Source organism: Equus asinus, chromosome 8 (genome assembly GCF_041296235.1).
Source record: "Equus asinus isolate D_3611 breed Donkey chromosome 8, EquAss-T2T_v2, whole genome shotgun sequence".
NCBI lineage: Eukaryota > Metazoa > Chordata > Mammalia > Perissodactyla > Equidae > Equus > Equus asinus.
In genome coordinates, this window is record NC_091797.1 from 48,558,235 (window position 1) to 48,583,394 (window position 25,160).

General features: G+C 40.1%; 1 long non-coding RNA gene across 1 annotated transcript; it reads right to left on the bottom strand.

The window, feature by feature from the left end:
- Window positions 1-135: 135 nt before the first annotated feature.
- Window positions 136-19,862, bottom strand: LOC139045986 (uncharacterized). The gene is made up of 3 exons (XR_011505558.1): window positions 19,728-19,862; window positions 10,244-10,275; window positions 136-263 (listed from the first exon to the last, which is right to left on the bottom strand). It is a non-coding gene; the product is annotated as an uncharacterized lncRNA (long non-coding RNA).
- Between the last annotated feature and the right edge of the window lie 5,298 nt (window positions 19,863-25,160).

Below are 25,160 nucleotides of genomic sequence, written 5' to 3' on the forward strand. Positions count from 1 at the left end.
TCTCAGTTTGTGTCTACTCATCAAACTCATGGGCTAGATCATCAGTTCACAGCACATATTCCTAGCAATCAGTGGGCAATTCTCAAAAACAAGAGAGATAAAACTATCCTTTCCAAAAATGCTTCTTACGATGTACGGCGTAGCTTTGTTGCTGCTGAACGCTAATTCTGTCCGGGTGAAGGCGCGCTGACGGGGGAGCGTGATTCTTCACCTCAAGCTGTTGGCTACACTCGGACGTTCTCAAGGTCTAATGAGACGACTGCCTAAGAAGATAGAACAAAAGAGGGCTTTAAAGAAAAATAATGATTCTTTCCCCCTGCTCCTTCCTGGGGCTGAGAATCTGTGTGGATGTTGTTTAGGCATAATTAGCTTGGAGAAAATGTTCATTATCGTTTTTTCTCTGCTTAGAAGGAAAAGCAGAAGAGTAGAATGGAAAGACCATGGGCCTGGGTGCTGCATCTCTCACTTTGCAGAAATGTGTGCCCAAGACAAAGGTAGTTAATTTCTCTGAGTCTTAGCTTCTTCGTCTGTCAAATGAGGTTAATACCTCACAGAGTTGTTGTGACCATTAAAGTACCTAACAGAGCACTCAGTACACAATAAACACCTATAAGTAATAATAAATAATAGTATTTGCTAAATTATAGTATTGATAAATTATAGTATTTGTTATTGTTAGCGTTGTTTATGGATTAGCTTGGGAGATACAGAAATATTTCCAAAGTATCGTTAACTTATATTCATATAGTATGAAGTGGGTCAAAATCTAAAACATTAAGGCAATTATTGGGGGGGGGTGAACGATTTTTAGATTAGTCAATGCTCTTTTATTTTCCTTAAATATTTCAATTAACCTTGCTTTAAATACATTGACCAATATATACATCAACTTGCAGACTGAGAATTCTGCCACAATTACATTTCAAACCTTGGAATTTTGCTATCTTAGCCTAAGAAATAAATATGCCCAGACTTCTGTTCAAGAGAATGGACTAAAACAGCACTTCCCACACATTAATGTTCAAATGAAGTCACTGGGAGATCTTGTTAAAACACAGATTTCTATTCAGTGGGTCTGGGGTGGGTCTTAAGATTCTGTATCTCTAACAAGCTTATAGAGGTGATACTGATGGCGTACACCATATATTAAGGCAAGGGACTAAACCAGTAGTTCTCAACTGGGGCAATTTTGTGCCCTCAGGGGCCGTCTGGCAATGCCTGGAGACATTGTTGGTTATCACAGCTGGAGGGAGGTGCTGCTGGCATCTAGTGGGTTGGCGCCAGGGATGCTGCTAAAGATTCTGTGATGCACCTGACAGCCCCAACCACAAAGAATTGTTGATCCCCAAATGTCAATAATGCCCAAAATATCAATAGTGCTAAGGTTGAAAGACCCTGGACTAAATAAATCTAAGAATCTTCTCCACTTAACGTGGATACGTAGTAATGAGGAATAAATGTGTGGTGTTTTATTCATACCTAGATTCAAAAGTCAAAACAAAAGGAACTTTGGGGGCCCCAAAACATTAAAATGTGTTTATACCTCAATAATGAACTGCAATAGAAGCCACAGGGCCCATAATGGGTCACCTCAATCTGATAGACCCTCAGAGTTGGGGTTGTAGTTCTGGCATGCAGACTACTGGTTTTGAAGGCACAGATTCTGAGCAAAAATAGGGAAGAGGTTTGAGGTCCACAAAGCTGTCTGCCCCATGTAGACACAGATAGCTGCCCGGAGACAATAGGAACATGGTGCCTGCTGACCATAGCTGTGGGGCCTATGTTCCCACTGCCCACAGAAAGGCCAAACCCAACACGATGGAAATGGCTCTATAGTGTAGACACAGGCACATTGTTTCAAATTACCCTTTGCTAAATTGGTATTCTCCTCTACTGGCATTTCACAAATTATTATTTGACAAACTAAGTTTTGATTGATAGGATAAAATCTATCAACACGATTATCGATGGATTTTTTTTTCCTAAATTTCCTTCTAGTTCATCAAAGAGTTTATTTTTATAAGCTGCCTTGAAGATTTCACCAAGATATTTTCATTAGCGAAACCCTAATCAATAACAGCTGTCTTCAGAATTTAATGACCCACTTGAGCAAACATTCATGTAACAAAAAAATGTATCTTAGGGCAAGAGAAAGATAAAAGACAGAGGTTGGAGTTTAAATAGGAGACAAATCAAAATTATAGGGAGGGTTTATCATTTCTAAACGGTATGACCAAGGTTTCTTGGAAAGAAAAATAAGCTAGTCTTCTAAGTGCAAAACTAATCTCAGTGGAAATCTGAGTACCACCATATACTGGGGGACATTTATTTGATAATCATGGGACTTTCAGGGCATCCAAATGAGACAGGAACCAGCCAAATGAGACAGGGTCATCCGCAAGGGCCCTAACCAATTGGCAAGTTAGGAGAATCAGATGGAGGCCACCAAGATCCACATTCCGCAGCCTCTGGACTTTCCTGGGCTTATGCATGCACCCTAGCACCCAGGAGTCCACTGAAGGTGACCCTAGCCCCATTAGCATAGTAAAAGTCACACCCAGGAGTGGAGAGCTAGCACGCTAATGATATATGCATCACATGAGGTAGCATGCTACGTGACAGTGCAGGCACAAATGCAACTCCATCTCTACATGCCATCACAAGGCACTCCTCCCCAGGCTTTGCCTAATAAAAGCCCCAAGATCCCACTCCCTAATGAGCCGGTCACCTGCCCCTTTCCTTTCCGCACCGGCTCCCTTGTGCCTCTCCTGTGCACAAGCTAATCAACTTTTACTTTTCTACTCCCATTTGTTGTCTCTCTTGATTTCCATCCTGGGGGACAATAAGAACTCAATGTTCCTGTAACACACACATGGCAGTCTAAAAATGGGATAAGTTCACTGTCTCAGTTTTTCATCAGAAATATAAGGTACATTCCTTGTGTTTGATGTTTGGTGGGATCAGAGGAATAAAAATAAACTAACGCACATATATCCTAGTGGATGGTGAACACTTTCACCTATCAGCCTTTTGGAGGAAGCTGTACCTCTTGGTTCTTACTTAAAATCAAAACATTTTCAAAATAGCCTCAAACCAAAAGTAGAATATCAATGGAAGTCAGAAATCAGGAAACTAACTTTTTATTTTCGTCTGTATGTTTTTAATCCAAAGTTTCAAGATTGTACCTATATAGATTAACTTCAATAAGGTCCAGAAAATCTGAAAATGTCATCTCTTTCATATGCTCTGAACTTTCTCCAGTTTCCACGTTGTTTTATTAAGCACATATTATGTTGCATAATAGGACCAGGTCTGTAACCAAAAATTATGATGGGAAAAGGCCTGAATTCCTTTTAAATGACACAGAATGAAGGTCCTGGGAGTGAATCATCCATGATGACTTTTTTTTTTTAATCTACTGAGAGAAAAGCAGTGAAAAGACCTCAGGGAAGCTGTGCCGTCTTCACTTTGCCTTGTGCTGTGTAATGCGAATGTAGAAATGGCCTTATTTTCAACTGCTTTATGATCTTATCCTTATTAGTTAGTAACAGTTGTGGACGGTCTCTGAAATTTATCCAAACCTCAAAACAGAGGAAATCAAGAGAAGAAATCTCTACACTATTGAAAGTACATGAGTCTTACTTGTCACATAACACTGATTTATTCCTGAAGAATCAGTCCACTTCCAGTCCGACCAGAGTTTTTGGATTGTCAGGAACACCCCCAGTAGAGGCAGAAAACACGTCTTTAAAGACGCAGATTACCTCAATCCCCTATTAAATCTGTCTTTACATCTACCGTCCATACCTAGCTCTCCCGTAATTAAATCAAGAGACTTTGGGATCAGTCTAAGGCTATCTACAAATTCTAAATGAATTCCTTAAGTGGTCTTTGTAGGAGAATGTGGGCCTTTTAAAAGGACCAATTAGAGTGAGGCGGCCTCACCATATTTACAAGCTGGGAGCAAAAGCAGGTTTAGAGCCGTGTGTCAACACCAACCATTGTTCCTCTTCGGGTCCAATTTTCATGATATTTTTTAAGAATGTAAAATAAGGTGAGTTGGAACATGCAATTCTAATCCTTTTCAGCGCTTATCACTCTTCAAACATTCAATAGGCACCCTTAACACCATTACCTCTGGGACAACATTGGAGTAGGCCCCTGCAATCTAACAAGAGACCCGAGAGAAAGACTGTGGTTTAAAAGCCTGGTTAAAGATTAACACAAACAGTAATAAGAAGGTTCTTAGGAAAGAATGAGGACAGCTGCAGCTGAATCCCAGCTACCTGCTGAGGGTTGCTAAGCAACTTGGGCCTACCACTGCCCCAAGGGTGTTTTACTTTACAATTAGGATTTTTGAAGGGGAAGAGGGGGGCGATTCCTAGTGAAACTGATGTAGAGCCATATATAGAGATACGTGTTGTTGCGTTATTTTTTTTTAATAGGGAAATGGTGTCACTCAGTCCTTTCAAAGGCAGAACACTGACTGTAAAGCAGCTTTTTTTTTTGTATGTAACTGACAAAAATCCAGCAATAACATGGAGTTTTAAAAGTGACATTTTGACTCTAAGGGAGGAATTATTTGCAATTTGTTTTGAACAGAAGCTTAGTTCATGTCAGATGCGAACCTCCAGACAATCATTAGTTTAAACTGCCTGCTATGTGTTTAAAAATTTCAGTCAATTTAGAGCTGATCTGAATTGCAAATGTGATGGTAATAAGCCATTAGGGAACCGCATATCTTTTTTTTTTTTGCACTTACAACCCTCTGCTTTAAGGAGCTCCAACTACATTGAAATATGAAAATATCATTTTAATCATGCGCATTGTCGACAAACAGAGAAATGTTGGTGACTCAGAAGTGAGAAAGTGGCTTTCGGAGGCTAAAAATGAGAAGCTGTGCCGAGAATGAAGAAACACCTATAACCTGTACTTTAAGCTATATACAGTAGTAAGATTTTCCAAAAACAAATATTCTGTTTTGTTTGTAGTGCAACACGAATCTCTAAGCCCAACAGCTGGATAAAATTTATTTTCTTTGGACTTTGGAATTGGAGAAAGTTAGCCCAAAGCCTTTATGAGGTCACTTGGGGAATCAAGAGAACGGCTTCTATGGTTAGATTCCAGCTTGCAACACAAATAACGAGTTTTTAAGGGTGCTTATCAATAAAAATTCTTCTTTAAACAGCCTATTTCAGTTTTCTCAAATACTGTGTGAGTAGTCTCAAAACCACCAATGTCGAGTTACTTTAAAAGGTTGAAAAGCTTAGACATTAACGCAAAAATTAGATGATGCAAAATCTCAATCATTAGATTTTTCCACTGGCGGTTACATATTTAATTGAATAGAGCAGAATGGACTTGGTTAAAAAGAGGTGAGCTCCCCATGTCTTCAGTAGACAAGATACATTTTCTTGATTCTTAGAAGCTTATTTCTTAAAACCATTTGATTTCAAAGCTGAGCAGACCATTGCAAGGGAGGGGTTGATGACTGATCAACTGGCCTCATCGAATGACTTAAAATGCTTCTGTCAGCCTCTGTACGATACCCATCTCTTTCCCTGTGAATTCACTAAAGTTTGGCACTTGGTTTGTTTCAGCTGTATTAATACGACCGGAGAAGTTCCATCCCTGCCACTTGCCAGCATCTTTGAGAAATATGGAAACTTATGAGTAATGCATTCGTGACATGTTTTCTCTCAACAAATTAAATATTTGCTAAGATAAAGATAAAGTGTAACATCATTGGTAAATATAGCACAAAATGATAGAATTTGAGTCCCAGGGGAAAACCTTAGTTAGAATTTAACTGCATGGGGCCTTAGTTATCCACCAGGTCAGGGCTCTGGCCAATCCCAATGTTTGTTTAGATCCTTGAGAATGAAAGATAAGGGCATGAACTCTGTGATCTCAGTTCTATTGGGGAAAAAGGAACCTCCCAAGGGTCAGCTTTTCGGCCATGTCTGGACTACAAAAAAAATTAAACAGAAAATAATTTTGTAAAAGAAAAAACATTCTCAAAAATAACAGCCCTTCTTTTTGACACTGCATGGCTCCACTTGATTTTAAATGAAGCCTCTCGAAACCATCATTATAATAGGGAGAGAGGCTCCAGCTATGCCTCAGCCAGAAATGTGAAGTAGAAACGGAGCCAATCATGCATATGAATGAGGAAGGTGAACCCTGGTAAGAATAAGGGGCTTTCCCTCAGCCTGGAATCTTTCCTTTCTTTATTCATCCATTCACTCACTCAGCAAATATTTACTGAGCCTTCTCTGCGTGCATAGAATTGTGCTAAGCACAACAGGGAGACAAGGGTAAATTAAACGATGGATCCTGCACACCTGGAATTTACTAAGAGAAACAAAGCTTTTACATGAACAAATATGATAAAAGATGGAAGTGAAAAGTATCAAAAGAGGCACAGAGAAGGTGCTAGAAGGTAGGCATAGTTGGGTCAGTTTATTGGCAGTATTAAGAAGGGAGGCTTTGAAATCAGATTCAAGACCCACTTGTTCTCTGGATTTCAGAGATATTGAGCAATTTGCATAACCTCCCTTTGTCTCAGTTTCCCCATCTAAAAACTAAGAATTCCTCAACAAACTTCAGATATTTCCCTAGTCAGCTTTCTGTCTTCTCCACAAAGCTGTTTTACATCTTCTCAACTCTCTCGAAACCTCTGACTTACTACTCTTCCCCTTCCTCCCAGTAGCTGACCTCAATTCCCATCCCACAGAGAAAATGGAATCCATCAGCTAGACACCCACTCAACTTCCTGGCACCGGCCTACACAACTAACAACGTCCAAACTCAACATGCTCCCTTTTTCCTCCTATAGAACCATGGTCCCGTGTATTCTGAAAGGACAGTGCATCCTTCTCTGCTTCAGATGCCATCAACCTCACTACCATGCTCACAGAGAATTTATTACTTCCCCGCTCCTGTCCTGCAACTTCCAACACTCCTCTTTGCTGCCTAATGCTCACCAGCATTTAAAATTATACAAGTCTCTACTATCTTAAAAACAACAAAAACAAAAACCTCCCTCAATATGCTTCAATAATCTCTTTCTCTTTCTATAGGTCCTATGCCCTCTGCTCCATCCTCTATGGTCACCCTTAGCCACGTGTAGTTATTTAAATTAAATTAATTAAAATTTAATTTAATTTAAAACTCCCTTCCTCAGTGGCACTAGTCACACTTCAAATGGCTAATGGCAACCGCAGAGGACAGCAAAGATTTAGAACATTCCCATCATGGCATAAACTCTATTGCTAGATATTTGTCTTCTTTCCATTCCTCCTCCCTCTTATAGCCAAACTCCTCTGGAAACTCTCTGTGCCTTCTGACATTACATTCTTACCCTCCCTCTTTACTCCTCACCTCATAGCAATGTGACTTGTCCCCTCTCCTGCACTGAAATTGCTCATGCCAAAGTCATCAACCCCCTCCTACGAAGCAAAACCAGGGCCATGTCTTGATCGGTAGCTTTAGATATCAAGGACAACTATTTAAAATATTCTCATTCATTTCTTACTGGACCCCACCCTCTTGGTTTTACTCCTCCTGTAGTCTCCTAGTGAGTCACGTTTCCTCCTCTCTTGTCCTCTTCCAAACTACTGTTCCCAATATGGTCCAAATTATCTTTTAAATGAACAAACCAGAAAATAACCAGCTCTGGTCTTGTCTCTAGCTTGTCTAGAAGCCCTCAATGGCTTCTAATTCCCCTCAAGTTAAAGTCCAAGTGCTTTGTACTATTACAGAATCCCAGCCTGTCACTCTCTCTGTTCCCCATGGCACATTAAGCTCTAGCTACACCTAACCATTCCCTCAGTGTTCCATGGGCTGAGCGCCACTCTCTCCCGGCTGGGTCTTTGGCTGGAGTATTGTTACCACACTCAACCCTTTAACCTTGTTTATCCTTAGTTGTTATTTCTATGGGGAAAGCATGCCAACCCCACAAGTCTAGCTTAGGGGCCCTCCCATTCAGATGTCTGTGGCTGCATAATAAAACACCTCAAACTTAGTGGCTCATAACACCAATTTATTTGGCTCATGATTTTGTGGGCCAGGAATTCAGGGAGGGCTCAGCTGGGTAGTGCTGACTCAGGAACTCTCATGGTGGCAGCCAGAAGGTGGCTGTGGCTGGAATGGCGGAAGGGACACAGGAACTAGGAGCTGGCCAGGCACCTCTCTCTTCACGTCCAGTAGTCCCCCTTTATCTGCAGCTTCACTTACCTGTGGTTAACGTGGCCGGACAACATTAAATAGAAAATTCGCTACATCATAATGCCTATGTCATTCACCTCAATCTCAGGCTTATCTACATTTTTGCTCCAACACTCAGTATTTTTATCACAGTTTTAAACACACACTGCTGTAATTGTCTGATTATTTGTCTGTATTACCTACCAAACTATAAGCTCCAATCCACTTTTCAAGATAAAGACAGAGACCTTGTCCACCTCCTTCACCTGTATTTCTATTACTCAACAGGCTGCCTCATGCATAATAGGTGTTCAATAAATATTCACTCAAAATTATATAATCTGCTTAGTTAAATTATGGGGATTAAATGAGATAATGAATGTCAGGTGCTTAACACAGTGTCTGGCACAAACTAGACATTCAATACACAGTAGAGATCTGGAGCATCGTCATTATTGCTGTTATTATTCTCTTTATTGTTATTATGAGGGGTATCTAATATGAATTTCATAGAAGATACTGTGTTTGAACTTTTGAGCTAAGTCTTGAAGGATGAGAATTGTTTCAAACGTAGTCAGGGTAAAGAAATGAGCCTACGAAACAAAAGACCCAACATGAACAAGGTGAAAAGTTGGAGTTCAAGTTCAACCAGTACTACCACTTATTAAATGCTAAAGATGAAGCAGGTACTGTTCTAAGTGTTTCATCCGTCTTGACTCCTTTAATCTTCACAACACCCTTATTGGGTAGTTTTATTGTTTACCACTGTTTTATGGTTGAGGATGCCAAGGCTCAGAAAGGCGAAATAACTTGACCAAGGTCACCTGTCCAGTAAGTGTCAAGGTCGCCTATCCAGTAAGTGTAAACCCAGATCATCTAGGACCCAGGTCTGCAAATTTTATTCCCTTTACTATATCGTTTATCAGTTGCACATTGTGCACTGACATATATGTGTGTGTATTGAGACCTGAAAAATAAGCAAGTATTTAATATACATACATTGAATAAAAACTATTCATTTGATCCTCACATCAGCACTTTACAGTAAGCATCATTATGCCATGATGTAAATGAGGATCAGAGGCTGCGCCTTACCCAGAGCCTCCCAGGTAGAAGTCGTGGGGTCTGGACTGGAACTCAAGTGTTCTGAAACATGTACAAATACATCACAGTATTCTCTGACTATCTCAATGCACTTCTCAACATTTAGAATGTAACACGTATGTTTATACCCCAACTTTAAGAACTGGATGAATACTAAATTTGAGGAGCAAAGTTTTAATGAACTTTGCACCCAGTGGCTTCCTGCCGTTTGTGTGGCCATGTAGAGTGGTCCCAGTAAATCAGAGAAAAGGCTGATCTGCCACATTCAGTGCTGCAGCACTCCTAAGCCCTCAGCTTCTGGATGAATCTACATGCATGGAGTGCATTAATAGATACAACTATTTTGCCCATGTTCCCTAGCTTCAGATCCACCATAAGAACACTTCTGTGCATGTGTGTGAGGAAGATTGGCCCTGAGCTAAAATCTGTTGCCAATCTTCCTCCTTTCTTCTTTTTTCTCTCCAATGCCCCAGTACATAGTTGCATATCCGAGCTGTAAGTCGTTCTGGTTCTTCTATGTGGGATGCCACCTCAGCATGGCTTGATGAGCAGCACGTAGATCCACGCCCAGGATCCAAACTGGTGAACCACAGGGCGCTGAAGTGAGCACGCAAACTTAACCACTACGCCATCAGGCCAGCCCCACATTTTTAAATGCTCAGTCTGTGAGCTTTCTGAGCCCATATTTGCCCAGTGTAGTATGAAGTCTGGCCATCTCTTGCCTAGTGTCTTCCCCCTTCAGTTTGAGAATTCCCGGAGTCACTAACACCAATCCTCTTGGAGACTCCTTGTTGCCCCTGCCCAGAGAACAGGTGTCTCTCAAGCCCAATCTCAGAAACCATGGGTTGTCTCCAGCCAGGTGTCATTGCAACCTACAAGGTAACCTCCTTGTCATCATCACCATCTCAACTCCCAGTAGTGGGCTACTCACATGCTCATCTCCAAGGCTGAAAGCTCCAAAACCTACAATAATAAAAAAAAATCCTTAATTAAATTAAGATACGCACGTATGTTCAACTTGGATTAGCACAGCCAGGAGAAGCTGACTTATCTCCTCCTACAACCACACTTCTTCCTCATCTTCCCCATGCTTTAGATTTTTTCAGCCTCCTCCACTCCATAGACACACACCTATTGTTGAAGAAGCCCCTCTCCCCCATCCTAATAATCCCAGGATTGATCACTGCCCAGGACTGTGGGCAATGGGAATCTTAAGCCTTAGTCCAAAAAGACAATCATGTACATAATAAAATAATATGAAGTTGGCCTTTAAAAATTATATTTACCCAGTTCGTTCCTATTAGGATGGCTACTATGAAAAAAAGAATGGGGCCAGCCTGGTGGCATAGTGGTTAAGTTTGTATGCTCTGCTTCAGCGGCCAGGGGTTGGCAGATCCAAATCCTGGGCCCAGACCTATACACCACTCATCAAGCCATGCTGTAGTGGCATCCCACATACAAAACAGAGGAAGATTGCCACAGATGTTAGCTCAGCAACAATCTTACTCAAGCAAAAAGAAGAAGATTGACAACAAATATTAGCTCAGGGCCAATCTTCCTCACTAAAAAAAGAAAAGAAAACAGAAAATAACAAGTGTTGGTGAGGATATGAACAAATTGGAACTCTTGTGCACTGTTAGTGAGAATGTAATATGGTACATAGAAAAAAGTTTGGCTGTTTCTCAAAAAATTAAAAATAGATTTACAATATATTATCCAGCAATTCTACTTCTGGATATATACTCAAAAGAATTGAAAGCAGAGTCTCAAAGATATTTGTATACTTTTGTTCATGGCAGCATTATTCACAATAGCCAAAAAGTGGAAGCAACCCAAGTGTCCATCAACAGATGGATGGATAAACTAAATGTGATATATACATACAACGGAATACTATTCAACCTTAAAAGGGAAGAAATTCTAACACGTGCTACATGAATAAACTTTGAGGACATTATGCTAAGTGAAATAAGCCAATCCTAAAAGGACAAATAGTGTATGATTCCACTTACACAAGATTGTTAAAGTAGCTAATTTAAATTCATAGAGAAAGTAGAATGATGGTTTCTAGGGGCTAGGCAGACGGGGACTGGGGAGTTATTATTAATGGGTACAGAGTTTCAGTTTTGCAAGATGAAAAGAGTTCTAGTGATGATTGCACAACATTGTCAGTGTATTTAATACCACTGAACAGTGCACTCAAAAATAATTAAGTTGGTAAATTTTGTTATGTGTACTTTGCCACAATTTAGAGAGAGAGACAGACAAACAGACAGAGACAGGAAGAGAGAGTCCTTAGTGGGTGCCTGGCATTGGGCTAAGTATTTTGTAGGAGTTGCTTCACATAATCCTCACAACAACCCCACAAGATACTATTATTATCACCATTTTACAGATGTGGAAACTGAAGCTTTGCGTGAATAAATGATTTGCTCAAAGTTACACAAACATGAAGTGGAAGCCCGGGATGCAAACCCAGGTCCTCTAGCATCAGAGCTCACAATATGCGCCACTGTGTTCTCCCACTTCACGACCTAGACTGCTCGATGCTATCTAACGTCATCCTGTTACACTGAGCAAACCATACCTCTAGTCATTCAAATTTGCCATGGTTGGTCTACAACTCTGGGCTAGCAGTAGGACATTTAGAATCATCTATCATTTTCCATCTCTCAAAGGGTGTAGTTTTCGTGGATCACACTGATTCAGATCCACAATGTATTTTTGGTTATTATGAGTGTTCTTAATTATTATTTATTAAGGAGCTACTACATTTTAGGCTGCCTTAGATGTTTTATATATTTACTATAATACCTACAAAATTCCTGTATGGCAATATCCTTCTTTTCATTTATCAGATAAAGATACTGAAGCTTTGTAAAGTTAAGTAACTGGGTCACATAACTAGTAAAACCGAGAGTTGAATCTCAATTTGTTGAAATCCAAAATGTTTTCCACTAAGTCATACTTTTCTCGGTTGCTCAGCTTTCAGTGGACACATGAGCATGTTAGTTTCCTATTCTTAAATTTGGCCTCAGCCTCAAGCAACCTTTCATGTATTAATACAGTCTTGTTATCTTTAACACAATACGTATGTTTTGAAATCATCTTTCAAATAAAATATTTTTATCAGTTATCTTACCAGTAGAATTAGGAAGTTGGACTAATGAACTCTGTTGTGACATTTTCTAAATTTGTAATTCTATTACACAATTGCATTAAGATGAGAAGCCTCATCAAAAAGATGAGAAAGAGATTGAGCATAATACAGAGAGGCAGTAAGTTTCCTTATAACCTCAATGTCTACTACAGCCTAATAAGTCTTGCCTTAGAAATTCAGCCTCTCAAATATTACTTTTCACATAACATACTCATGACAGCATTTATTATTAATGATCATCTGTGAGTTATGAAGGATAAAGTCATGTGAATGGAATCCAAATGTCAAACAACCGTCTCTCAGAAGCAACTGAACCTCATCCAACTGTAGCATAGCTTTGGGAATGAGCTAAAGAGTAAAGCTGAAGAAAATGCTCTGGCTGAGCTGGTGATTTAATCTCCAAGAAGTGCCACCAGAAATGTAAATGGAGGAGAGAAGAAAAAATGGCCACAGTATTAAGACGTCTCCACGATCAATCTCATGAGAGGTCAGCTGTATGTATAACCCTGAACTTTAAATCAGATGAATTCTGAAAGCTTGGAAGCAATACATTTGTTCATCTAACGTTTCCTGGCCCCTCCATGTTGGCAAACTCAGTCAGATTTGTGAGAGGTCAAATGTGTTGAACCCCTGTCAAACTTTCCAGAGTAGGTAAAAGTCAATAATTTTAATCTTAATCCTGAGACCACAGTCTGTTCAAGTTGGAAATCTATTCCATATGTTCATGATATTATTTCACAAAAGTCCTTAAAAGGTTTTTTCATGAGAACTCTGTGAGGTTTCCAAACCTCCTTGGCCTCTGAGGATTGGTTTGTTTGAACCATTAAAATTACAAATAAGAATATCACTAGTGAAAAAAAAAAAAAACAAAACAGTGACCTGAGAATCTAGTATATACCGGGCACTTCTACCTGGCATTATCTCATTTAAATTCTCACAACCAGCCAGCAAACCGGATGGCACTGTGCCCGTTTTTCAGATCCCGAGGCACAGATAGATAAATGACTTCCTCAAATGTGTCCAGCTGGCATATGATCTCAGCTGAGTACGTCTGACTCCAAAATTCATATCCTTTTACCACATCGCACTGCTTCTACACCTGGTTTCTTTTTAGATCTATGAAATGATAGGCATTCTGTTCAAAATATGGAATATGCCCTTGTTTAGAAGGAAAAGAAGACCAGCAACCTGTTTTCTGTTCCCTAGTCAACCTCCCAGCTGTCCCTGCCAGCGCAGTGATATCATAGTGTTACGATCCTCTATAGAATGGGCTCTTTACGTAGGCCCTTTAAAACTGTAAACCGGTTATTCTGAAAAAGTCAAGCAGTTTGAGTTCACGCCCATGAAGGTTTTTTTGATGTCCATTTCTTATGATCCTTTTTCTTCAAACCGAGCTTGTCAAACTGCTTGTGCAAGTATTTAGAAGGTTGCCACGCATTTAGCGCTTTCTAGAATATAAATTCTGAAATGTTTTCTATGGAACTAGAAAATGTTCATTTTGATAACTTTTGGAAAATTTTAAATTAAAATGGAAAGGTGTTGCTGAATGATCAAAAACGCAAAGAGAATCACAGAGCGAAGATGACTTGCCCAGACTCACCAGCTCCACGTTTGTATTCTCACTCAAGCTTCTCTACTCTCTGTTATTTTAAGAAAATGCAAATTTGACTCACTCTTGGAAGACCCTAATAAAGTCAGCTTTAACCCTCTATATAATAAAATATAATATTACCAATGAATTCTAAAAGTAGAAGAATTTTAAAAATTAAAATGCTAAAAGAAGCAAAAAGTTATGTTTACGTTTCTGCTATGTGCCAAGTTTCTTGTCAGGTGTTTTCATATAACATCTCTTTCTCCATATAACTTAGTGAAATGGATTTTATTCTCATTTTACAGATGAAGCATCAGAGGCCTTAACAAGGTCATATATCTTGCCCAAGGTCACCCAAGAAGTAAACGGAAAACCTAGAATTAGAATTAAGCTCTAACTCCAAAACCCACTCCTTTTTCATTTTATTAAACTGCCACATTGAATCTTAAAATATGTAGGAGTAAACACTTAACTATATTTCCATCTCCTAAGAACTATTGCGGGGAATTGCTCTAGAGTAATTCAGACAGGAGTAGAGCTTGCCAAGTAAACACATTTTTAATGACGATGACCAAAGCATACTCATGCAATCATTTAAACAGGTGACATGATCATTATATTTCTGCCCTGTTTAAACAAGGTTTCCATTTAATTTAAGAAATATAACATGGCAGGATGCATGTTAGGAAGAGATAAGACTTGCCTCCAAGCCAACATCCTATGGGGTAAAGGTAGAGACTCACGATGTGAGGGGAAGACAGTGATGCAAAACGTACTTTATCTCAAAGAAGCATATGCCTTGAGGTCCTTTCATCGAAAACATTAAAGTTCAAGGAAAAACTGCAGTCTTTCCCTTATTTTCCTCATCAACATGAAACGATTTATGTTATTAGCCTTATATCATAAATAGAAAATGTTAATAAAATAACTGCACAAATAGCTATTCTACATAAGTTAAATACTATCTATGTATTTAATCACCATGATGTCATTAATATTGAAATGAAGAACATCACACAGATTGTTTGAATCAGTTATCATTTAAGCAAAATACACTGACATACGTCATGTTTTGCACTTTTCCCTTTTGTAAGAAAGAAGCATCAATTGGAAAACTAGAAGTAGAAGAACACAAACAAAACTGAACACATTAAGAAACAGGAGGCTTCAGGGGCCGGCCCGGTGGCGCAGCGGTTAAGTTCGCACGTTCCGCTTCTCGGCGGCCCGGGGTTCGCTGGTTCGGATCCCGGGTGCGGACACGGCACTGTTTGGCAGCCATGCTGTGGTAGGCGTCCCACGTATAAACTAGAGGAAGATGGGCACGGATGTTAGCTCAGAGCCAGGCTTCCTCAGCAAAAAGAGGAGGACTGGCAGTAGTTAGCTGAGGGTTAATCTTCCTCCAAAAAAACCAAAAACGAAAAAAAAAAAAGAAATAGGAGGCTCCAGAGTCCTTGCGAAAACTCTCAGGCTCACATGCCTGGTGCTGGTCCCTCTTCGGCTCATTCGGAAGCTCCAGTTCCACCATCCCTTGGCTGTTCCTTTTCCCCAAAGATGCCACTGGTCTGACTTGATGTGAAAACCCACCCAAAACCATTATCACAAGGTCTTGGCAAATAGGGGAAAGGCCTTGTGCCTCCTAATTCTTGATTCTCTCTTTCCCTTAGAATATGCTGTCTGCAAGAAGCTTTCAGGTCCTTCAGGTAAGTCAACCGCTCACCAGGACTCCCATCCCTCCCCTGCTCCAGGTTTGTCACACTTCCCCAAAACGGAGAGCAGCTTAGCTCAAGCTGGTCTCCCCTCAGCACAGAGAACCAAACCCAAGGCTCTTGTTCAGTGAGTCAGCCCTCTTCTTCTTGTCCACCCACACCCAGCAAGATTCGTCAATTCTTCCTACTCATCAGTCTTCTACGGCCACGCAGCTCTGGTTGCCTCTAAGGTAGGTCTGTTCCACAGGATTTTGGTGGTTCCTTTCACCATGATGTACAGCAGATGGCTTGGCTTGTCCTGGCTGTCCCTAGCAGAGTTGTGTTACAAGAAGCATTACTTTAAAGTCTGTCAGTGAGCAATACTCCAGACTATCGCATGGAAACCCCCATCATTTGATTTAATGAGGATAGTTTCTAAGTGGCACTCTCTGCAACTACTTGGAAAACTCAGGACTGCTGTCTCTGGCCTGTAACAGTCTGGGACTCTTACATGAACATCTTCCTCTTGACTTTGTTCTAGGATTTGAGCTCCATGCTCTATCCACTGATATCCTATAGCACATGCTAAATTCCTTTACGTGGATCTAATTTAAAACAATGCCTTCATATGAATTTAATTTGAAACAATTCCAAATCATATTTATTTTCCCCAATATGCTTTTAATATCATGTGTCAACTTAAAGCATGAAAATCTACCACACAGCCAAGATGATTATTGGGGGGAAAAAATGTTGAAAGACATTATACCATTCTGCCAATTTATACTAGTGTTTCTCAGCATTGGATGTATATCAGAATCATGTATAGGGTGTTTAAAAATTATAGCTGCCTTGGCCCCAGGTTACATATACCCCCTCCCAATAGATCAGACAGCTCTTCTATATTTTTCCACGGTTCTTATGAAACAACGCTGAAAAGTTAACTCTGAGGCTCTTATAGGAATGTGGATAATTGTAAAATAATCTCGATCATCTCCATGGTTTGAGTAACTAAAAGGGGGCATAATCTTAAATAAATGTTACAGTAGCTATAAAATAGAGCCTTATTCCACTCAGAGTATGCCTTTCCCACTGGGGCCCAGTCTAAGAATTCCAGCTGGTAAACGGACAAATGGGATAAACATCCATGTAAACGATAAGAAGACTGCTATTAGGATCTGCCCTTATCCTAAAACTTCCTGTGACAGTCTGATTAAACAGTTTGCCTCTTTCCTAAGAGTGCTGTTCTCCTATAGGTCATTCTCATATAGGCCATTGCCTGAGCTATGCTGGACTCTTTCAGGTTGCAAGAATCTGAGATATGCTCAAGCTATCTCAAATGATAGATATATATTGTAAGGCCCTATGGGAAAGTAAAAAAACTCCAAAAATTATCTCTGCAATGTACACCAAAGATTGGAAACAGAATGCTATTCATAATTTTTTAGGGTAGAATAGATAGTGTCTTGCCAGCAATTCTAGAATTTATCTCCTTGGAAAAGAATGGAATTGTGGTCCAGTCAGGTAAACAGAAATTACTTTAGGTATTTCAAGAAGAAGGAATTTAATAGAGGAATTGGTTTCACAAATGACGAAAGAGATGAGAAGCCCAACAGGAGATGGTGGAGCCCATCAAAAACAGCAATAATCTGCTACCACCCTGAGGGCTGGTGAGACACGGGGAGAAAATCATGTTACCAGAATCCACACCTGGGGGGAAATGGTATGGGGGGAAGTGGGAGCTGGGACTATTGAAGGAGATGACTCGGGTAGAGCTGGAATCGTGAAGGTAATACAACCTCTGCCTGAGACACCAACTAAGACAGGAAGAGTGGGGAAAATACCCTGGCTTTTCCCTTTTTCCTGCAGTCAAATCTCCTACTACTACTTTCCATCTGCTTAACATAGCCAGAAGTTAGTGATTCAGATCAATGCAGGGGAATCCTAGAAAATGGATCTGAGGACAAAGAGGCAAATTTCAGGACAGAGGGCATTGATGGCTCCCAGCTCTATCACTCCGCTGTTCCCGTGATTCAGCCTCTCTCTGTCTCTGCTTTACCTTCTGTTTCTAACTTCAGTCTCTTCATTGGCTATGAAGTCCAACCCACCAAAAGAAAGGGTATGTTTGAGTTGACTCTCCCTGCTCCATGGAAAGCAGTGCTATCAGCGAGAGTTCTCACAGCAGGCCAGCCTCTTCACAACTACCTCTGATTCAGCCACTGGTTCAATCAGCTGTAGATTTCTTGGCAACGACACTTGGTACAAAGAAAGACAACTGCTACAAAAGGAAACATCTGTGGCTAATTCTCTCAGGAGAGAGACAGATTACATCTAGAAAGCACTTTGAAATTTTTCGAAAATGTTCAGTGTTACAGGCTGAAGTGTGTCGCCACCCACCCCTCCAAATTCGTATGTTGAAGTCCTGACTCTGATTGCCCCAGAATGTGACTGTATTTGGAGTCTGGGTCTTTAAAGAGGTAATTAAATTAGAATGAGGTCATTAGGGTGGGCTCTCATCTAATATGACTTGTATCCTTGTAAGAAGAGATTAGGGCTCACAGAGAGAAGACCAGGTGAGGATACAAGGAAAAGAGGGCCATCTACAAGCCAAGGAAAGAGGCCTCCGGAGAAACCAACCCTGCCGACACCTTGATCTCAAACTTGTGGTCTCCAGAACTGTGAGAAAATTAATTTCTGTTGAAGTACCCAATCTCTGGTACTTTCTTACGGCGGCCCTAGCAAACTAATGCAGTCAGTATATCAGGTTGAACTATGTGTGTGGATCAGCTACATTCTGAAGTACAAGGGTGTGTTCAATGTATTCAGTGAACATTGTCTCAGTCACTAGTTCTCTCTAACATTGGGCTCTGTATTAGTTGGCTAACACTGCCATAACAAAATACCACAAACTAGATGACTTTAACAACAGAAATTTATTTTCTCAAGTTCTGGGGAGTAGAATTTCAAGATCAGGTGTCAGCAAGATTGGTTTCTCCTAAGGCCTCTCCCCCTGGCTTGCATATGGTCTTCTTCTTGCTGTGGTCTTCACATGACCTTTTCTCTGTGTGTGCATCCCTGATGTCTCTTCCTTTTTTACTAAGGGCCCCAGTCATGCTGAATTAGCCTGATTTATCCTTAATTACCTCTTTAAAGAACCTATCTCTAAATATAGTCCCACTAGAGGATAAGGCTTCAACACCTGAATTTTGTGGGGACACAATTCAGTCAATAATACTCTTCAAGCTTATTTAATTTTTTCTATGTATAGTTGTAACGCTTGAAAATATTCCCATCTGGGCAGTAAAGATCTGGTCTGGAGACCTAGCTGGGACACCTCTCCTGATTGCCATTAAGTTGATCACAAACACTCTGATTATTAGTCTTTACTTCTCTAAAATCCAAAACTCCTCTCACCAGATTATTGCGGAAATTTAATTAGATTTTTGATGAGCATATTTAATGAATAGTAGAGTGTTATCATTGATGTCCTCATTATTAGCGATGTTCTTCCTTCTTCTTACCTGTGTCAGAACCACATCTATCTGGAAAGTCATTTTTCAGACAAACACCAAGTCTAGCCTATTTTTTCCCCATAGACACACTGCCTGGATTACATTTTCCACTGTGCCTGAGTTTTACCGGCCCTTGCTTCCTACATTATTTCCAATTTGCTTCCATATTTTCCAAGATTGCGACAATTTACGTTATTTGTAAAATGGGGGTAATAATATTACCTACCTTGCACGGGTGTTGTGACGATTAAATGAGTCAATAGCTGTGAAACACTCAAATGGTATGTGACATATATGAAGCACTATACAATTGTTTGCTATGATTAACATCACTATCATTATTATTATAATTACAAGAACTATTTTTCATAGAGAGGATGCTGTTGGTGCCCTGCCCAATTCCCCTTTACCAGGCTTGTGCACCCACTGCCCAGCTGCTGCAGTTGTTGGCTGCTGAAGGTTCTTACCTGCAAACTTCTCCAGAAGATTGCCCGTGGCTGATGGCAATCAACTCCACTGAAGACTTCTGGGGAGTTATGCCACCTTTGCCTGGAGGCAACCCTTAGCCAATGACTGACTAGTGCAAAGGGTAAAACAGCTCGGTCCCCTCTTGTCTGTGTAGAACAAACTCTGTTGTATGATGCACTTTCCGGGGTTCTGCAATGAGAATAATTGGAGGCTAGATTATTTCTGAAACCACACTCTTGCCTAGCTTTTCCCCCTGTCCTGTCCTGTTTCCCTCCCTCCCTTCCAGGGTTCTCCTGAGAGCATCACCTCCATTACTCAAGCAAGAACCTAGGGAAACTAGTCTAATAGACTCATCTAAGCAGATAGTAATTTTTAGTCTTAGATCACATCTTATACATTTTCTTTTCTCTGCCATAATCTCTAACTTAATACCAGCCTCATATTAAGTGTTTAAGAAAATGTTTTCCAGTTGATTGGCTGAAATATCTACAACCAAACTATCTACAAGAGTAAAGACTGCTAATTTCAGTTTTAAAGACCTGGAGATGAAGAATGTAGATGCGAAATACAGAAACCACGCAATGGAGAAATCTCCTCCTGTGTCTTAACAAGCAATGGAAATCACAGTTAGTTGAGAGCAGTGATTGGTATTGAAGGTGAGTACTGCCAAAATGATAGGATCAAGTGTGTCATTTGGAAACTGCACATACACCCAGAGAGAATGTGAGGAATATCGTCATTGAATATTGTCATATGCTTTGTGGATGGATCGTGTCATCCTAGTGACAGCGCATCCTGCAGAAAAGGCCTCTGAGGTAGTCAGGGGACAGGTCTTTATCTTTTCAGTCCTCCTGAGATGACGGAAGCAAGTTTCAATTAAAGGCAATAAAAGAATGAGAGCATCTCACACAACTGCGAACAACCAGAAGTCTCTACCTTATTTCATATTATTATGTTTCATTTCACAATAAAAGAAAAACTAAATATGATCCAAAGACATAGAGAGCCACATGCATCCACAATAGAATTGGTCTTGCCCCTCCTCTCTCTGCTGTATTGTTATGATCATATGAAAGCACATGGTAGGCAACGATGCACTATATGATTGCGTACCACTAAATGATTATGATTCATAATGTTAATAAAAAATACATTCCCAATAGGTACAGTTAAGTGTTTTAGGTCTATTAGTCAGGATTCATTGAGTGGCAAATGGTAGAATTCTAACTTTAGCCTTAGTAAAAAGCACTCAGTGGGTAGGTAGAGCCCAGACAGTTCCTGGTACAAGGTGGAGGTCCAATTGCTAAAACTGGCAATAGTATTGAATTGGGATGGTATCCTAGGAAGAAGGAATGCACTAGCTGGTCTGATGTATCAGGCATTTAAGAGATGCTGGGATGCCGTAACTAAGAGGGCAATGTTATACAATGGCTACTGCTAAGTGATATCGATATTCTAAAATTGTGGTTCTCAAACTTTAGCATGTCTCAAAATAACCCAGTGGACTGGGTGAAACACAGATTTCTGAGTGCCTCCAATTTTTCTGATTAAGAAGATCTGAGGTGGGGCCAAAGAATTTATATTTTTAACAAGTTCCAAGGTGATGCTGTTGCTACTGGTACTGGGACCTCCTTTGAAAATCACACTTCTGGAAATATTAATGAAGAAGTGCGGGTGATTAACACACGATGAAAACCAAGTATGAAAGCCAGAGGGCTTCTGTGGTCCCTCACAAGAAGACTCCATTTCCTGCAACAGGAGAAAAGAAAAAACTAGACTAGAATCTGGCTTAACAGTCAGAACAACCAAACTCCAGAGAAGGAAAATCCCCAACCAAAGCTGGCAGTTGGATAAGGATCAGGACCTGGTTGGGATAATGGGATCTTTTCATTTGGGCCGGGGTCATCTGGGCAAAGGCCCCTCAAAATTTTGAACCCCAGAGTGCTCTGCAACTTGGGAGCCTGCAGAAGTGGCCTACACATCTCTATTAAGAGCTAGAATTCCCATACCCATTATGCCAAACCCCATGTCAGCATCTGCTGCTGAAGAACCCAATTGTGGCAATTGGTCTCTAGCTGGAGATAACTGGAACCAGAAGTTCCACAGCATTAAGAATCTTCCTTTCCAAAATTTCTGTCTTTTGCTGCTTATCAGCTTAATTCTTTCCCACGCACTTTTTCAACCTTGTGTGTGGACAACACAGCCATGGACACATCAGACTCATATGATAGCAATTCCGTGGCTCAAGAGTCTGAGACATCTATTCTGGTTCAATATGAAAAAATCCAGGAAAAGGCCCTCGTTGGTCTGGCTTGGCTTATGTGCTCACTTGGACTAATCACTGTGCTCAGAGCCATAAAGAACACGATTATGGCATCCTAGGTCAAGTCCTCATTCCTGGGGCCAGGGAGCCAAGGGCTACTACCAGAAGAAGGGGGGAAAGGCATGGAATGGACAAGAATGAAATTAAGCCATTTTTGAATGTGACTGATACTAATTCATACCAGAATCCTTCCATATGTCCTCAATTATTTTGATAGCTTAAAAAGGTGTGTGGGAGAGTGGAGAAAAGAAAAAAGAAAAAAAATGACTACTTCTTCCACCACAAATTTCCATATCTGACTGGGTATGAAAGTAAAAGTCAGTAATTAATCTTGGTTGCAACAGACAGAAACCTAAACTCAGACTAACTTCGGCAAAAACTGGAATTTATTGGAAGGCTCATGTAATGCAGGAAGTAGAGTGATTCAGTGGCCACAGACTCAAACACCCCCAGAGCCATCTCTCTCATCTCTTGCCTTGCTGGCTTCTCATTGCGTTGCATCATTCTCTCAGACCTGCTTTCTCCACATAGCAGGGGACAAACGAATGTGAAGCCACCTGCTTCCTATTTCCCAACTTCATCACAAGTGAGGAAATGCCTTTTCCCTCATCTCCAGTTTGAACAATTATAGGAAAAATTTTGATGTCCCAGTTTAGTCGCATGCCTGACTCTGGAACCAATCATGCATGACCAGGAGAAAAGTCTCCCAGGGTTGGAGCAGCTTGATTTCATAACCACTATGAAAGAGGAGACGGATTATTTAAGGACATGGAAGAACCAAGAGAATTACACGTCTGGGAAGGGAGAGGAGCAATTTCCAAAAGAGAGGATTGCACATCCTAGTAAAACCAGAGGGATAATAGACTGAGAAAATATCAACTCCACCTCAGAGAACATGAGGGCGGGGCTTGTTTTCCACCAGAAGTAGGAGAAGTCAAATGCGCAAGCATGCAAAGTTTATAACATAACCCAAAAAAAGGAAGGTGTAAGTAACCATTCAATCTCATCCATCTTTGTAAAGATAGAGGGAAAAAAACAAGCTATAGGATGTAACTATGTAAAAGAACATTTACGGACCATTAAGATCAACCTCATCAGTTTTTAGATCAGACAGCTCAAGTCCACAGGAAAGCAACTCCTTCAAAGCCACTATCTGATGGCAGGTACCAAGATTTCTAGTCCAGTGCTCTTCGCGCTATGTTGCAAGAGACCCATACAAATGTGATTATTACAAATACTTCCAATATTTTGGGTGATTATAGATCGTATTCACTGATTTTCAGGGCTATTATAATTTTGAAAGATTTTCTCTTTTTACATGAGTTTTTCAATGGGAAACCAATAAATAAAGTTTAAAATTCATTGGAGAGTAAGAGCCAACATAAATTTTTCAAAATTTCTATTCGGGAGTCCAAGTTTTAAACTTAATGTACTGTGCCTGACCTTAATTATTTAAGTAACAATCTAATTACTTCAATTGTAATCTGTCTCAAAACTACTGACTCATGTATTTCACACTTTTTGTTGGCATTCCTCTAGAGCTGTGCAGAAAGTTTGGCAAAAAAGAGAAAGAAGAGTGATGATTGTATCGATGTTCAGATAGAGAAATGAAAACGCATTGAGCATATAAAGTACCATCAGAAAAAGCTAACTTGATCCTAGTTTCTGATGGAAGAAATGAAACAAGCTCACCTAAGTTTAATCTTAATGTTTTGGAATTAATTATGAGTATAATTGGTCTCTCTCCATCTCTCAGAGTATTTGAACACTTTAAAAACTCAAATGGAATTACTAAAATGTTTTAGGCACTCACTTTATAGTTTGTGTGACAAAAGTTGTCTTCCTGCACTTCAATTTATAGCTTGAAAAGCAAAAAGAAAGTCCAGCATTACTTTGTATTCTTTATGTTGAGTTTTTCCACAATTGTCATCTACTCTGGAGTTTGAATATCAAGTCTGGGGTGGAGACATATTGGGAAGTAGTCAGTGTATAAATACTATTTAAAGTCATGGAATCAAAAGAGACGGACTGGGGAGTCAGGGCAGAGGAAAGAAAAGGCATGAAAATTGAGCCCCATATCACGCCAACGTGGCACAGAGTCTAGAAGACAAGAAGCAAGAGAAACTGAGAGGGAAATGACAGTGAGGTAGAAGAAACCAAGAGAGTGATGTCCTGGAATCCAAGTAAACAAAGTATTTCAGTGTGGGTGAAGTGACCAACTATGGCAAATGATAAAGTAAGACGAAAATGCAGAATTGGTTTTTGAACTTGATAATGTAGAGACTGGAGATCCTGACGATAACTGTTGTTAGTATGATATGTATAAAACTTTAATTGGAAAGAGTTCAGGAGGAAATGGAGTAAAGGACAGGTAGATCGCCCATTAGATAGGTTGAGCTGTAAAAGGGGGGCTAAGAAATGGTGCAACAGCTGCAGGAGTGTCTACAGTGATGTGGAGTTTTCCTGTCTTTCTAAGATAAGAGATATCAGACCATGTTTTTATGCTGATGGAATGATTTAGTAAAGAAGGAGAAATTTATAATTCAAGAGAAAAGAGAAACAATTGCAGGATGAATAACCTTGAGTAGGCAGAGAGAACAGGATCTAGTGTACAAATAATGGGATTATCCTCAGGAGCAAGGACAGTTCTTCTGAAGGAAAAGGTGGGCTAGCAGAATAGATGGACAAAGAGGCACGTGGGTTGGTAGATTTGGTAGTTCAAGTGTGTGCAAGTGCTTTTCAGATGGCTCAGATTTTCTCAATAAAATAAAAAGAAAGTCATCAGCTGAGAATGAAAAGGGAGAAAAAGTGATGGGAAATTGAGGAGAGAAGAGAAGACATTAAATGCTCATCCAAGATGGTGTGAGAGTAAAAAGACTTGGAAAATAGAACAGGAATAATTAAATAATAATAATAATTTTCATTCAGTGCTATCCACTTGCCTGTTCACACAAACATGAATGTGTTTCAAGAAAGTCACATTTAACCTAAACTGGGGTTCTGCCAAGAAGGGAGAGAGGGTAAAGTACTGAAAGGTTTGTGTACAGGTCAACTATGGAATATACGCTGGGTACAGAAGGAAACGAGAATATAAGTCGTGGTTGGGGAA